This window comes from Pseudorca crassidens, chromosome 1 (assembly GCF_039906515.1).
Source record: "Pseudorca crassidens isolate mPseCra1 chromosome 1, mPseCra1.hap1, whole genome shotgun sequence".
Classification (NCBI taxonomy): Eukaryota; Metazoa; Chordata; class Mammalia; order Artiodactyla; family Delphinidae; genus Pseudorca; species Pseudorca crassidens.
The window spans coordinates 122833558-122848785 of NC_090296.1; the positions used below are offsets into that span (position 1 = coordinate 122833558).

Genomic DNA, 15228 nt, shown 5'->3' on the forward strand with positions numbered 1-15228 from the left:
ACTTCTGACCCTCTGCAGGACTTGTGAAAGAGCTCACACGGGGAACCACGTCTGCATTGAGAGGCTGAATGGTGCTGGTCGAGGTTAGGAGCACAGACTCTGGGGGTCACACCGCCTGGGTGTAATTCTGGCTTTGCCATTTACTGCTGTGTGACCTTGGATAAGTCACTTAACCTCTCTGAGCCTCAGTTACCCCATCTGTAAAATAGAGATAAAATAGTGCTTCCCTCATAATTTTGTTGTACACATTAATGAGTTAGTTGCCTGTAAAGTGCCTGGTACGTAGTAAGTGCAATGTAAATGTTTACTGTCGTCATTGTTTAAGACACACGCACACAGAGCAAGCTCCCCTCCCCAAACCATGAGAGACCAGAGATGCAGTAGGCACATGTGCCCAGACCCACCAGCCTCCAACATCTGGTGTGCAACACAGCTTGCAAGTGAGGAGGAGCTCAGCGTCTATCAGAGCAGCCTGGGGAGGCTTCTTGGCGGAGGTGGTGCCAATACTAGGGTTCAGGTAGATAGGAGGGTGGACCTGCAAGGGCAGGAAGAATATTTGGAGAGTCCCAAGGCCCAGATGGTTGTGCTTACATTGATTCAGAGGGAAGCAGGGAGGGGAAGGACAAACATTTAGTAGGCACCTACTACATGCAGGCATCTTGTATATGTTACCTCTCTGTGGAGATGAGGAAACTACATCTGAGCACTGAGTTGTGACTTGCCCAGGGTCACCCAAGCTGTCTGTAGCAAAGGTGGGATTTGAATGCATGTCTGTTTGACCCTGAAGCTCTCCTCCACTCGTGGCTCAAGTCCCAGTGCTGCAAGGCTGGAGAAGGGCAGCCGGTCCAAACCCTTCCCCTGCAGTGTCCTGCTCTGCTGGACACCTCTACTGACAGGAGTTCACTACCTTTCAGGACAGTTCATGTCATTTTCACATGGTTGCACTCTAACCGTGATATTCAGGCTCAGCTAAAATCCAGTTGCTATAACTCATCCCTTATACACCGCACACCCCCTCGGCCATGCCCTGCCCAACGGGCCCATGCTGAGTGGGCCCGACTGACGTGTGAAAGGAATGGAAATTGCGCTATATTGAGTGCCTGCAGTGTGCCGGACGTGATGCACGGCACCGCCGCGTTCCACCTGTGACCACGGTCACCCTATAGAATAGGCTGGTGCCCAGTCCCGGGCGTTCAGTGTTCCACACAACCAGGTCCACCACTGGCATCCAGGACAATCCAGAATAGTGCTCAGCCCCGAGTATTTGGTTTCCAGAGTATTTAAACAGATGATTCTACTAGGTTATAATTTTAGCACATTACAGCTGATGTCTTCTTGGGGCCATAAAACAGCAAACTTTTACTGCTGGAAGCAGCTCCCAGCAGGACGTGGGGAAATTATCATGTCATCGAGTCATCTGAGTAACAGTTACTGTTTTGGGGAGAGTGGAGTATGTGGATATTTATAGACACGTGCACCCTCCCCCATGTGCAGACGAGCCTGCCTCCTCAGGGGAGAGAGGATGCTGCTGGGGGAGGAGACCAGGGAGCTCTTGTGCATTCACTCAACAAGCATTACGGAGCACCTACTATGCACCAGGCACTGACGTGCAAACTCCCTCTGGCTGGTGGGTAAGGAAGACAAACAAAATAAAGGCAAACAGGAGATTCGAAATTGCTAATGGTGCAGTGATGGGATGAATGGGGTCACCTGTGAGATGAGGCCCAGCTCCCTCTCAGGTGAGGGAGCACCTGTGAGAGGGCCCTGAGCTGGGAAGAGGAGACTGTGTGGTGGGAGGGAGGTGGCCTCACACGAGGGCATTTGCATGGCACTCTGGGGCTGTGGGGAGGAGCTGAGATGTTTTCCAAGGGGCAACGTCCAGCTAGCTCTTGATGGGTTAAGCCGGGGAGTGACTGATGTGATTTAGGATTTAAAAAGAGTTCTCTGGCTGCTGTAGGAGGGACCAAGAGGGGAAACAGGGTAAGGCAGAAGTGATGGAAGCTTGGGCCAAAATGGTAGCCACGGGGATGGGGAGAGGTAGATGATTCCAGACCCATTGTGGAGGCAGAACTGGGAGTTGGGGGAAAGACATGAAGGAAGCAAGGAGGACGCCTTGATTTCTGACTTCAGCCGCTGTGGCTATTTTCTGAGATGCGGAGGACCAGATGAGGTTTGAGATTGGGATTCAGATAGGAGTTTGGTTCTGACCGCCTCCTGGAGCAGAAATGTCCACTGATGGTTGGTTTCATAAGGCTGGAGCTCAGGGAGAAAGTTGAGCAGGGGATGGAGATGCAGGAACCAGAAGCTGTAGGTGGTGTTTATAGACATAAGTGCTGATCGCCCAGGAAGAGATGTGGATGGTGGAGAGAGAGGACCCAGGCTTGGGCGCTGGGCTCACCAACGTGGAGAGTTGCTGGAGGTGAAAGAGCCAGCACAGGAGGCTGACGGGGCATATCCAGGGAGAGCAAGGAAAGCTCCACACCAGGATGGTGTGGCAACTCAGAAGCCAGGAGAGGCTTCCAAACAGAAGGGCAAAGTCGGCCATGGTTGAGGATGCTGCGAGGGTGGGGAAGATGGAGACATAGACACCGCCATTTCCTTTGACAACAAGGAGGCCATGGCAGGCTTGGATGAGAGAAGTGTTGTGAAGGGATGAACGAATCCAGCTTCAAGTGGGCTGAGGGTAATGGGTGGAGAGAAAGGGAGAAAGGGTGTAGTTGACTCTTCCTAGAAATTTTGTGAAGAGAGGAAGAGAAGTGGATGGAGTGGGGGCTGGAAGGGGGAGAGTCACAGGAAAATCCAAAGAATGTGTAAGTCCCGGACACCCTCTACCTAGCTGCCCTCAGCGGTGATGTTCTGTATAACTGTAATACACATCAAATATCAAACCAGGTCACTGACATTGGTACAAGCCACAGACCTTATTCAGATTTCCCAGTTGTGTGTGTGTGTGTGTGTGTGCGCGCATGTGCGTGTGTGCGTGTGCATCAGTACTGTGTAATTGTATTGCATGCGTAGCTTTGTAACCACCACCACCACAGTTAAGACAGACTGTTCCATAAGCACGAGGTTCCCTGTGCTACCACATACCCCTCCCCTCCCCCACCGTCCCTCCCCCGCAGCTACCATCACTTTATCCGCCATCTCTGTAGTTTTGTGATTTTGTGAGTGTTATATAAATGGAATCATATAGTATAGAACCTTCTGAGATTGAGTTTTTTTAAACTCAGCATAATTAAGGAAGGAGTTTTAAAAGGACGAGAGATACCAGAACATGATTGCTGCTGGGGGTGGGGATGATGGATCCAGTAGAGGGCAAGATGGGTGATGTCAAGAGACAGCACAGTGATGGGAGCCAAATTCTTGGGACCAGAGGTGATCGGTTCAGAGTCCAAGTGGAGCAACTAACCTTCGACAGGCAGTGTGACCCCTCCTCAGGCAGGAAGAGGGGACACAGGCAGAAGCAGGTGGGCTTCTGGAATCTGCCATAGACAGTTGAGGGAGTTCACATCTGCCGGCTTCTGCTTCCTCAGGGAGACTGAAGGGAGGGCTCAGTTGAGAGTGACGGGTCAGACAGAGATGGGAGGTATGAGGTAAGTGCAGTAGGGGAGACATTGCCATCTTGGAGAGCAGGAAAGCGAGCCAGCCCGTGACACAAGCTGGGACTGCTGGGCAGTCCTGGGACCACTCAAATTCTGAGATTTTGAGCTCACGGAGGGCACAGCCTGCATGGTGGGCTCATTTTTTCCAATCACATTTGACTTTCCAGCTATACGTGTCAAGAGGGTGCTAACTGGGTTCCTCCAGACATGGGTTTCATGAAAGTGTGGCCAAGGGAGAGAGGGGGGCAATGTGCTTGAAGGATTTATTATACTGATGGACCGTGGAACCCAAGCTAGGCAAAGAGTCTGAGGATGGAAGAGCAGTGAGGGAGAGAGGGAGGTGTGAAGGTCTCAGTGGTGGCAGAGAGCCAAGCAGAGGCACAGGTGGGCTGGGCTGGAAGGCTTGGTCAGAAGCTGTGGTGGAGACAAGGGCCAGGCTACAGCCTGGGATGGAAGCTGGAGGGCATGGAAGCCAAAAGTCACTGGAGGCAGGAGGTGAGGGAACGGAGAGCCCCAGAGTTGGTCTTCCCTAGCGTGGTGAAGTCCCCAAGAGGATGACAAGCGCTGAGACTCGGAGGGAGATGGGAGCCTTCGGTGGGTGAGAAGGGGTGGCCAGGAAGTTGGAAGGAAGAGATGGGCGAGGCACAGCCCGATGGGGTAGGCATCCAAAGGGCAGGAAAATTCTAGGTGGGAGAGGTTTGGAGCTGAGGTCTGGAAGGGACTCAGAGGAGCAGGGAGCACGCCAGCCTTGCCTGGCCTAGCAGAAACCATCTACAGAGTGTCACTGTGCACCCACCCCTCAGATGGGAAAATAGAGGCCCAGAGAGGTTAAACAAGCTTCATAAATGATAGGCTCTGTGGAAGCTTAGCCAGGGCCCACTTGAAAGTCAGTGGAGTGGTGAAGAAGGTAGATACAGGAGCTAGCATATTGCTGGGTTTGAGTCCTGCTTCCAGCCACCTATAAGCTGTTTTCTAAACCTTTCTGGGCCTTTCTTCATTTGTGAAATGGAGCTAGTAACAGTGTCTACTCCAGAGGTGGGCACGAGGATTGAGTGAGTTAATGCACACGTTCTGTGAGTCCTGGAGCCAACCCTATTTACATACAGGGAAACTGAGGCTCAGAGAGAGGCATTGACTTGTCCAAGCCCCAGTGGTTCCCAGCTTCCCTGCCAGAGCCCACCGCCCTGCTCCAGGGGTACCCCACCCACTGCACTGCCCCACTTCCCCCATACACATGCTTCTGTCAGGGTCATCCTGGACGCTCCAGCAGCCCCAGGAAGCAAGCAGGATGAGGGTCTCGTTCCCATTTGGCAGATGGGGAAGCTGAGGGCAGGATGGTATCTTTCCTTTCTATGTATCCCAGAGTGCCAAGGGCGGGTAGAACCTTTATTATCAGCCAGTCTTTACTGTGGGGGACACAGAGTTGACACAGACACTGTTCCTGTCCCTGTGCCACAGTCTCACAGGGGAGACAGGACAAAATAATGAGTCAAGGTAGTAGCATTAAACAATGGAATACAAGGCAAGGAACAGTTGCTCAAGGTGACAGGGATATGGGGCTGGGAGATCTCGGAGGGCGAAAGAAGTCTGGTGACTGTGGTGGCGAAGGAGGAGCAAGGGTGTAGCTGGGTTTTGAAGGGTCGTGTGAGTTTAGAGAGAGGGGCATTTGGGGGTGGGGGGTGAGGAGAGGGGAGCTGTACTAGCAAAGGCCCAGAGCGGGGGAGGGGAGGAGGCTTCCGCTAGAGCAGAAGAGGTGGGAGGGCGAGGCCTTGCAGGCTGTCTCCTGCGATGTCTCAATCTTCTCCAAGACTGGTGAACCAGTTGTCCCTAAGGCTTGTGAACAGATGCCAACAGTGGGAGATTGGCCAGTGGATTCTCTATGGCCCAGCACGCCTGAAGCCGCCAAGAGCTGAAGCGGAGGGGCCTGCAGGCTGGAGGGGGGCTCTTGGCCCCAGGGTGCACTGGGCCAGCAAGCTCTGCAAAATGGGGCTACCCCAGCCGCCCCTTGCCTCTCCCAGGCGGGCTGTGTGAGGTGTCACAGCCCTGTGAAGTCTTCTTCAGCGAAACAAATGCTGGCACTGGGAGTGATGGGATGGAGGTGAAGGCTTTTAGACACCCAGCAGAAACCCAAGGCACGTCAGAAAGCAGAGTTTCGGGAGAAACTTTGATTTAGAGAACAAGGTTTTGGCATCAAACTGCGATCAGAGAACAGAGGCAGCCGGCCACGCCATGAAACTGAGCTCTGTAAACCTCATTAATCTGATGCCTCCGTGTTCAAAGAGGCACCTAATTAGAAAGAGCCGAGACTCTCCACCGGCTGGTGGCCCATTGTTCCCGCAGGACAGTTCACACCAGGTGACTTCAAAGCCCACTCCTCCCGGCCCTCGGCTCTGCTCTGCGGTGCCAGCTAACCAGCATTAAGAGCTGGCTGCCCTGGCTGGTGAGCTTGGCTGCGCTCATGCTCCGTTTGGTGCCAGAGCTGGGGGCCTCCACGCTGCTCCTCCGGGGGTAGACGGAGCCACGTGCCAGATGCAGGTTGGGGTGTGGTGCAGTCCACCGGGGCTCAGGGCCTGGAAGGAGCTGGAGAAGGCCATACTGTCGCCTCCCATCCTTCAACTTCCAGGTCCAGCTCCTCCTCCGGAGGCCCCAGAAGAGGACCTAGGACGTCCAGCCAGAGGTCACACTTGGTCTATGGGGTCTTGCTGGGTGGTCTCATCTGCATGGACTCTGGGTCCCCAAGGAGATTCAGTAACCTGCCTTCCCTGGTTTTCAGCCCCACCCCACCCTGTGCCAAGGGCTTTGCACTGACAGAGTAGGTGCTCAGTGAGGGTCTCGGCACCTCCCTCTCTTAGCTGAATGCTGTGTGAGAGGCTAGTGATGGCACCAGGATGCAACGGCCAACAGTGCTGCTGAGAAGTTTCCGTTTAGAGTTGGGCAAGGCTTTCAGCAGTGACGTCACTTTCAGTCTGGAACATCTGGGTTCAGGGAGACGGTGGATCTTTCTCTGCCTTTCAGGGTGTTGAACTACAGTTGAGTCTAGAGACAGGGGAGGCACAGAAGGAAGACTCAGGGTCATGAACCTGAAAAAGGCCAGGACTGGCATTCAGGATTCCAGGATTTCAGGCCTGTGGTCGGCACTGACTGGCTACCTTGTGCTCTTGAACAGGTTATTTGCCTTCTCTGGGCCTCAGTTTCCAAATCTGTGGGATGGGAATGATAACTCTTTCCTATCCAGTTCTCTGGACTGCATACAGTAAGGTCAGATGGGGGACTAAGTGTGAACCTGCCCTGGCATCTGTTCAGAGTACGGGGTCGGGAGGAATGGGGACACTCCCAGATTTGCTTGCACACCTCCAGAGGTGAGGTGCTCACCACTTTTCAGGCTGCCTTTTTTTTTTTTTTTTTTTTTTACGGTTTGTGGGCCTCTCACTGCTGTGGCCTCTCCCGCCACGGAGCACAGGCTCCGGACACACAGGCTCAGCAGCCATGGCTTACGGGCCCAGCCGCTCCGTGGCACGCGGGATCCTCCCGGACCGGGGTACGAACCCGCGCCCCCCGCATCGGCAGGCGGACTCTCAGCCACTGCGCCACCAGGGAAGCCCGAGGCTGCCTTTTTAATTGCTGGATAGGTGCAGTTGTTAGAATGGTCATTGTATTAATTGCCTAGGGCTGCCGTAACAAATTACCACACACCTAGTAGTTTAAAACGACAGAAACTTATCTTCTCAGTTCTAGAGGCTAGAAGTCTGAAATCAAGGTGTTGGCAGGGCTATGCTCTCTCTGAAGGTTCTAGGGATGCACGTTTCTTGCCTCTCCCAGCTTTTGGTGGTGGTTTGGCATTGCTTGGCTTGTAGATTCATCATTCCAATCTCTACCTCCCTCTTCACGGGGCATTCTTTCATGTTTGTGTGTCTATGTCCAAATTTCCCTCTTCTTATAAAGACACCAGTCACTGGATCAGAACTCACCCTAATCCAGTATGACCTCATCTTAACTATGTCTGCAATTGCTAATTACCCTGTTTCCAAATAAAGTCACATTCTGAGGTTCCAGGTGGACATGAATTTTGGGGACACAATTCAACCAGTACATTTATTTTCCTTCTCCTGATGCCACCCCTATGACCCCACCCCCAGAAATTATCCCCTGCCCAGCCCCAGCTCTATCAGCCTCCCATGCCCTTGTCTGCTCTTCCGGGACACCTTTTGCTGTTGCAGGAACATTTCTGGCAGAGTGTCCGTCTTACCTGCCAGGTTCTGGCATCCCTCTCCTGCTCTTCTCGCCTTCATTTATTTAATTTTTTAACATTTTTATTGCAGTATAATTGCTTTACAACTGTGGGTTAGTTTCTGCTTTATAACAAAGTGAATCAGCTATACGTATACATATATCCCCATATCCCCTCCCTCTTGCGTCTCCCTCCCACCCTCCCTATCCCACCCCTCTAGGTGGTCACAGAGCAGCGAGCTGATCTCCCTGTGCTATGCGGCTGCTTCCCACTAGCTATCTATTTTACGTTTGGTAGTGCATCTATGTCCATGCCACTCTCTCGCTTTGTCACAGCTTACCCTTCCCCCTCCCCGTGTCCTCAAGACCATTCTCTGTGACTGCATCTTTATTCCTGTCCTGCCCCTAGGTTCTTCATCTTCTTGCCTTTAGACATGGAACTCCCATCACTCCACTCCAGGACTCAGCCCAGGTCCCACCAATTACCAGCTGCCTTGATGTATAATACTTTAAACCCCTTCACCTCATTATAGGAAATTTCTTTTGAATGGCCTTTAAAAACCATCTCATTACACAGGAAGAACTGTAATTATCTTGCACAAGAAGGAGGTTCTGGATGAGCTGGTGCCCAGCGCTGTCCAAACCTCCAGAGGGTTTACCACTTGCTGGTTTGGCCACTAGGGTTGAGCTCCTCCTCTCCCCCATTTAATCCTCTCCAGTCCCTTTTCTTCTGGGATCTGGGCACCCTTGTCACTGTTGGTGGCCTCAGGAGGTCAGAGCCTCCCATAGAGAGAGCAGAGCTGCAGAGTGGCCAGGGCTGGGGGTGGCGGCCTTGGATGGGGGCCTATGCTCCGATGGTCAGAGCCTCCCCCAGCCATTTTCAGGGGCTGCCTAGCTCTTCCCGAGCCCACCCTCCAGGAGGTATGTGCGGCTTGCCCAGTTGTCAAAGAAAATCACGGTGGGGCGGGACCCTGGGGGTCAATAGGTCCAGTCCCTGCCCTCAGCCTCTTACCCAGTCTTCCCCAGCAGCCTTCTGAGAAGGGACTCCAGCCTTCCTGGAATCATCAAGTTTTTTCCAACCTTTCGGAGGATTTCTTTCGTGTCTGGCTAAAACCCCTTGCTGCCCCAGTGCTGACCTGATTTTAAGCCCCTCTCTTGCTGGCTGTGTGACCGTGGGCAAGTCATGTGATATTTCTGAGGTGAACTTCCTCACCTGCAGAATGGTCAGGATCGTTTCTGCTTCAAGGGTGTAGTGAGGTGGGCTATGGCTGCCCACGTGGAACACCTGGTGTTGGCGCGTAGTGGGAAGTGAGTCCACACTGCTTCCTTTCCCAGAAGAGACTGGCCGTGGGGGCTTCTTTCCCTCTCCTCTCTGCTTAATGCTGGACCGAGTGGCCCCTCTGGTGACTTGAGGAATGGCTCCCCAGCATCCCTCAGTGGCCCTGGGTGGGTGTGGCTCTCCTCCCTCATACACTGTCCACCCTCCCCAGCCCAGGGGTGTGTGTGTGTGTGTTTGGGGCTGGTTGCAGGGATGATTACTTCCCTTTTCTTGGTTCCCCTCCTAGTCGTGCCCAGGCCAGAGCTGTGGGCACAGCCCGGGCCACTCCTTAAGCCTCACCCTCCCCTGAGGTCACCAGCATATTGGGGGAGTTGCAGTGGGAGGGAAGAGAGGGCATCAGGGTGCCCCTCACTGGAGATACCCACCCCCCCCATGGAGCCTTCTGGCCATCCTGAACTTTTCAATTCTCGGCTTTGTGATAGGCTCCAGGGACTGCCTTAGCCCCCACTGACTAGTTAGATGGGCCACAGCCAGGAGATGGCGGCATGTGGAAATGTCAGTGACGTCCGTGGAGCCTGGCAAAGTGGCTCTCTCGGGAGGGGGGCTGCTGTATCAGTGTTAGGACAGCTATGAGGAGACACCAAGTTCCCTCCCCCCACAGGCCAGGTGGTCAGCAGCTGGGGGTGGAGTCTGGGTGAGGAGGCCCCTGAGTGGGAGGACAGGGCTCCTGGGGTTTAGTGCCAGGTGCCCGAGACCCTCCCTGCCACCACACCTCTCCCGTAGCCTCTGTCCCACTCTGCATCTCAGCACAGACATGCTTCCTCCAGGACATCTGTCTCCAGGATCCCTGAGCCCTCCCAGTCTGGTCTAGGTGGCCCTACTGTGAGCCCTCTCAGCACCCTGGACAGCCACCACAAAGCTTTCCCTCCCCTCACCTGTGCACCGCCCAGACCTGGGGGGCCCTGAGCAGGCAAGCTTGAAGGAATGTTATCTGTGCGGTCCTCTCTCCCAGTAGTCAAGCAGGGAACCGTGCCGGGCTTATTCACTCTGGTACCCCTAGTGCCCAAGCAGCGCCAGGTGCCTGGTGCAGATTTGCTCAATGATTGGATAATAGGAGGGTTGGCCCTCGTGGCTAGATCTCGTTCATCAGGCCAGCGAATCTTAGGGGCAGGGATCCCGCCTGGCTCTAAGACTGAGGCTCATCTGAGGGTGGAGGGTGTCTCCCCCCAACCTCCACCCTCTTTCAGAAGAGCACGACTAGCAAAGGAGCAGGAGGTGCTGGACGCTCACCACATACATGGCCTTGGTTTGCTGCCAGCACTCCAACTATACTCACCAGGTCTCCATCCCGTCTCCCAGGTGTGCTGACCTCCACCTGCAGAAACAATGATGGGAACAGAGTACTGCTCCCTGGGAGCTCCCTGGGGCTGGGGAGTCCAAGAATGCTTCCTGCAAGAAGTGGGACTTGATCAGGACGAAATCTGGATAGAGAGAGGAGGAAGGGCTTTCCAGGCAGAGGAAGATGCAAAGGTGTGACTGGACGTCCATGGTCTGCTGGCAGGAAAACGGGAATCTGAATTTTGAGGAAGATCAGTGTGGGAGGATGTTGAAGGGGTCAGCTTGGGAGATGCCTGGACCCCAGATGCCAGGGGACAGATGCTGTTTGGTTCCCTGCCCTGCCAGCACCTCTAGCAGTTCAATTCCATGATTTGAGTTCCAGGAACCCCGTGTGTGAGACCCAGTCATAGCCGGCCACTCCCCTCCCCGCCCCCGCCTCCACAACCCTGAGCCTGGGTGCAGCAGGGGTCAGCCACAAAGGGCTGACGGGCCGAGGCTGCTGTGGGTAGGGCCAGGCTCAGGGGCTTACCAGAGCCCAGTGCTGAGAAGTAACAATCAGAGGGGCGAGCTTGGATTTTTTTTGTCTTTCTCTCTCTGTCTCGCTCTCCTTTCTGGAGCATCAGGACGTGTGGGCACATCTTATCCCTCCCCACATGCCTGCCCACTGCCTGCCTCCCGCTGAGATGGTTTGCTGTGAGCCAGCCCCTGGCACGGTCTCAGCAGCTGCTGAGGTCCTGCCCTGCTCCGTCCCTCGCTGCACTGCCCCCTACAGGGGATCTGCATGGTACCTTGGCACAGCAGAGGCTGTGGGCACCAGCCAGGGAGGCAGCATCGTACCTTTCTGGGTGTCTGTGCTTGCCAAGGCCTCCTCTGAGACTCCAGATATGGCTTTTGGAACTGGCTGTGGAAGCCAGTGGACTCTCTGATCGGCTCCTGGGTGATGAACCCCAGGGGGCATTCCTGTTTACTGAGCCTCTACAATGTCGAGGCACGGGGGATCCAGGGCTGAACAAGGCAGCTCTGGCCCCTTCCCTTGTGAAGCTCACAGCTTTTGTTAGGGTGGGGATGGGGACAGACAATAAACAAGTAAACAAACAAATAGATGTATAATTGCAAACTGTGACAAGTGGTACAAGGGAATAATAGAGAATGCGGAGGTGGGGAAGGCTCCAGGCCTGCTGAGACGGGGCAGTCTGGGAGGGCTTCCTTAGGAGGTGTCTCTTCCCATAATCAGATGGATGAGGGGGCGGGAGCTGTGTGCAAGGAGTGGGGAAGAGCATTCCATGCCTGGGGGAACCTTGGTGTTTTGAGGAGCTGGAAGGAAGCTTGTGGGGTGAGGGGAACAAAGCCGGTGGGGGTGGGTCAGGCAGAGTCTGTGGACCATGGTGAGGAGGGTGGGTGGGTTTTGCTCTAAGAGAGGGAGGAAGTTGCCGGAGGGTTTTAAGGAGGGAAGGGAACCTAATCTAATTTAGGGTTCACTAATACTGCCTTGGCGGCCATGTGAGAAACAGAGTGGAGAGGCATAAGGACAAAGGGTGGCGTTCCAGCAGGCAGTGGTAGGCTTGGCCTGGACGGAGGTGCAGAGACGCGTTTGGACTGGAGACACTTTTAGGACTGTGCTGGGTGGGATGGGGGAGGGAGTGCGGGAGGAGTCACGAGGCGTTACAAGGGCTCCCACGTTTCTGGCCTGCGCTGCTGGGTTGACGGTGGAGACATTCACAGAGGCAGGAGCATAGGAGGAGGAGCAGGCTTGGAGGAAGATGGGGGGTGAGGGGTTTGTGGGACATCCTGGGGGACATGGCAAGGATGTCAGGATATTAGTGGTAACAGTCAGGTGACTGACATATTATCATTCCCATAATCCCACAGCTTATGTGGGAATCTGAAGCTCACAGCTGGTAGTACTGAGAGCCATCACCTCTAGGGGTGACTCCCCACCCTTGCCTAGTCTTGTGTTTGAGGAGGGCAGTGCTTTACCCAAAAGGATGAGTCACCAGTGGTGGGACTTCAGGCCTGGGTGGGCAGGTCATCTCCCTGTGCCGCCACCTTGGTCCTCACCCAGGGCCCTGTCTGGATTCAGAGGCACACTCTCCCCCTAGTATCACACTGTAGTGCTGTTGGCCGGGAGGCCTCAGCTGCCCTGGGAAGGGAGGTGGCAGCTCATCCCCGTGGCCCCATAACGCCAGGGAGGATCTGGAAAATCTCTTCAGTTGTTCAGCCTGAGATGTCCAAAATTAGCCAGGAGTTGGGGCTTTCCGAGGACAGAGGAGCCCAGCACAGGGTGGTTCCCTGAGGCTCTGCCACTTCCTGCTACCTTCCTGGATGCTTGGGGTTTGCCTGACTCCCATCTGCAGGGGCCCCTCCTCTGTTGGCTGGGTGGGGCACTGAGAGAAGGGAAGCCATTTGGCAGCCGGAGGGCGGGGGAAAAAAAAGTGCAGAACCAGGATGGGAGTCCTGAGGCTGCCGTTTACCCCCAGTGACCTTAGTGTCCCCACCTGGATAGTGAGCCCAGTGAGTGGGTGAGGCCGGGGGCCCTTTCCCTCAGGCATCCCAGGATCTCCACCTTCTGAGGTCAGAGTGGCAAAACATACCAAGAGCTTGGGTCGTGGGGCTGTGATCAGGGGACAAAACTCGTCAGGGGGCCTGGAAAACATGGCCAGGATGATGGAAGCAGGGCTGGGGTGTGTGGGGGGGGCATCTTCAGACAAAAGCCAGTGGCATAGGGGAAAGGTGTGGGGAGGGTGTGAACAGAGGGGCAAAAGGCCGGGAGCACACACTGAGCCCACAGGCTTCCGCCTCCTCCCCACCAGGGATGAGCCAGTTCTTTGATGGAAGATTACTCAGCAGTTTTTCTACAAGAAGATGGGAGCCCGACAGCCCTCCTTAGGGCTGACTATGACATTGGTCTCTGGTGGGGACTGGCTGCAGTGGCTGGTGACTGGTTCAAGGCTCAGTGTGACCAGAGTTGGGACCCGGTGTGTGTCCAGGGTCAGGGCTCAGACTGGTTCTCTAGGTAGAACCCTGCTGGAGCAGGTTTGGTACCCACCTCATCCACACTTCCTCTGAGCTCTCAGCACTCATCTCCCCCACGGGCCCTGTTATTTACGTGCCCAAGGCTGATGTCACCCACTCTGGGGCTTGATATGAAAGAACCAAAGCCCTGGCCAGGAATCTGGTCATAATGTCTACAGTTCCTCCAGAACTTGCCACTACTGGACACTGTATAGTGTGATTATTTCCCCCATTTTATAGATTAGGAAACTAGAACTCAAAGAAGAAAAGCAACTTCCTGAGGTCAGCCAGCTAGTTGAGTGATGGAGCCAGGATAAAACTCTCTGTCCCTTTTCCCCTTTCCCTCAGCATCCCTCCCTGGGGCAGAGAGGGGCCTTCAGCAGAGCTCTTCCTGCCCAGGTCCCCCCATAGAATCTTATTCCCTTTTCCATCTAGATTGGGGGTGTAAGTTCAGTCTTCCTCAGGCTGAAGTTCCCTGGGTAAGTCAGTTGGGCCTGAGGATGGACTAGGAGATGCAGTAAGTAAGTCTGCTGGGTCCCATAAGGACCAGGGGTTTGGCTTTGCCCTATCAGAGGACAAAGGAGCATGGCAATCCCAGTGGAGGCCTTTGGGCATCTGGATTGGAGAGCTTTAGAGGGTCCTTCCCAGCACCTCTGGCATCACCCCTACAGGCATTTTCCTCCTCTGCTTCTAGGAAGTGGTGCAAAGAGGGCCACTCCACCTCCTGTAGGCCTGGACAGCTCATGTTGCAGGCCAGAGAAGAGAAGACACTTGTACTAAGAAACAGTATGTTAGTAGAGAAGAGGGACCAGAACCCCAGCACCCTACCTCCACCGTCAGTATTCCTAGGTGTTCCCTCCTTCAAGCTCAAGACGATTGTGGAAACTGAACACTCATGAGCCCACAAAGGAGTCAGTTGTAATAGTGGGACTCCGAGCACTGTACCAGCTATTCTCTTGGGCTTTCCTGACTCCTCTACTAGCCTCAGACATTTCTCAGCGATAAGAATCTGCCCATTTGTGAGTCATTTAGAATATTTCATGGGGAGAAGCGGTCCAGAATTTGAACGAGGTCCCGGGAGGGTACTGAAGTGGGGTCAGCAGGCAGCCACACTGACATGGGAGGCAGCAGCCCCTGGCATGGCTTATCTGCACTCTGTTGTGTAAACCCCAGCAGGCTTGTGAGGTGGACAGGATCAGCTCATTTCCCAGCTGGGGAATCTGAAACTCAGTGAATGAAGTGAAGTGATGGGCCTAGAGCTTTCCAGCCAATTCTCACCCACATCTGATCTAACGCCAGTGGCGTCCCCTCTGTGTGCCCAGACTGGGGCATAGAGAGGAAGATGGTTCCCTGCCCTCAAGGAGCTGCTGAGAGAATGAGATGTAAGTCAGAGACATAAAAGGGAGCAAGAGCTACTGAGCTAGGTCTCAGTGCTGTGAGCACAGATGCTAGCCATGCCAGGAGCCCGGGAGAGATCAGTGCAGCTAGAGCAGTTAGGGGAAGGTGGGTGAAGTTTGTATAGGAAGAGGGAATTGGGAAAAGCAGGCATAGCTAAGGGTGTGTGTGTGGTGGAGGTGACCAGGTGGTGGTCAGGAAGGCAGCTGTCCAGGGTGCTGAACAAAACAGCACTCACGGGACTTTTCCTCAGCTCCCCCTGTCTTCCTGGAGCCTTGGAGTGTCCTTTCTCATGTCTGAGCCTCAGTTTGCTCACCTAGACAACTGGAGTACCGGAACCTACGTCACAGCCTTGTTGAGAGGATAAAGGAAGGT

General features: G+C 54.5%; 1 protein-coding gene across 5 annotated transcripts in view; it reads left to right on the forward strand.

Annotated features, from left to right (window-relative positions):
- LINGO1 (leucine rich repeat and Ig domain containing 1) overlaps positions 1–15228 on the forward strand; it is a 202745-nt gene that overhangs the window by 94416 nt on the left and 93101 nt on the right. The window contains exon 1 of one of the 5 annotated variants that reach the window (XM_067754325.1): positions 66–83. The exons of the other annotated variants lie outside the window; for them this stretch is intronic. The gene's annotated coding sequence lies outside the window, so the exon portion shown is untranslated. Of the gene's footprint in view, positions 1–65; positions 84–15228 lie in introns of those variants that run through there. 5 annotated transcript variants of the gene reach the window in all.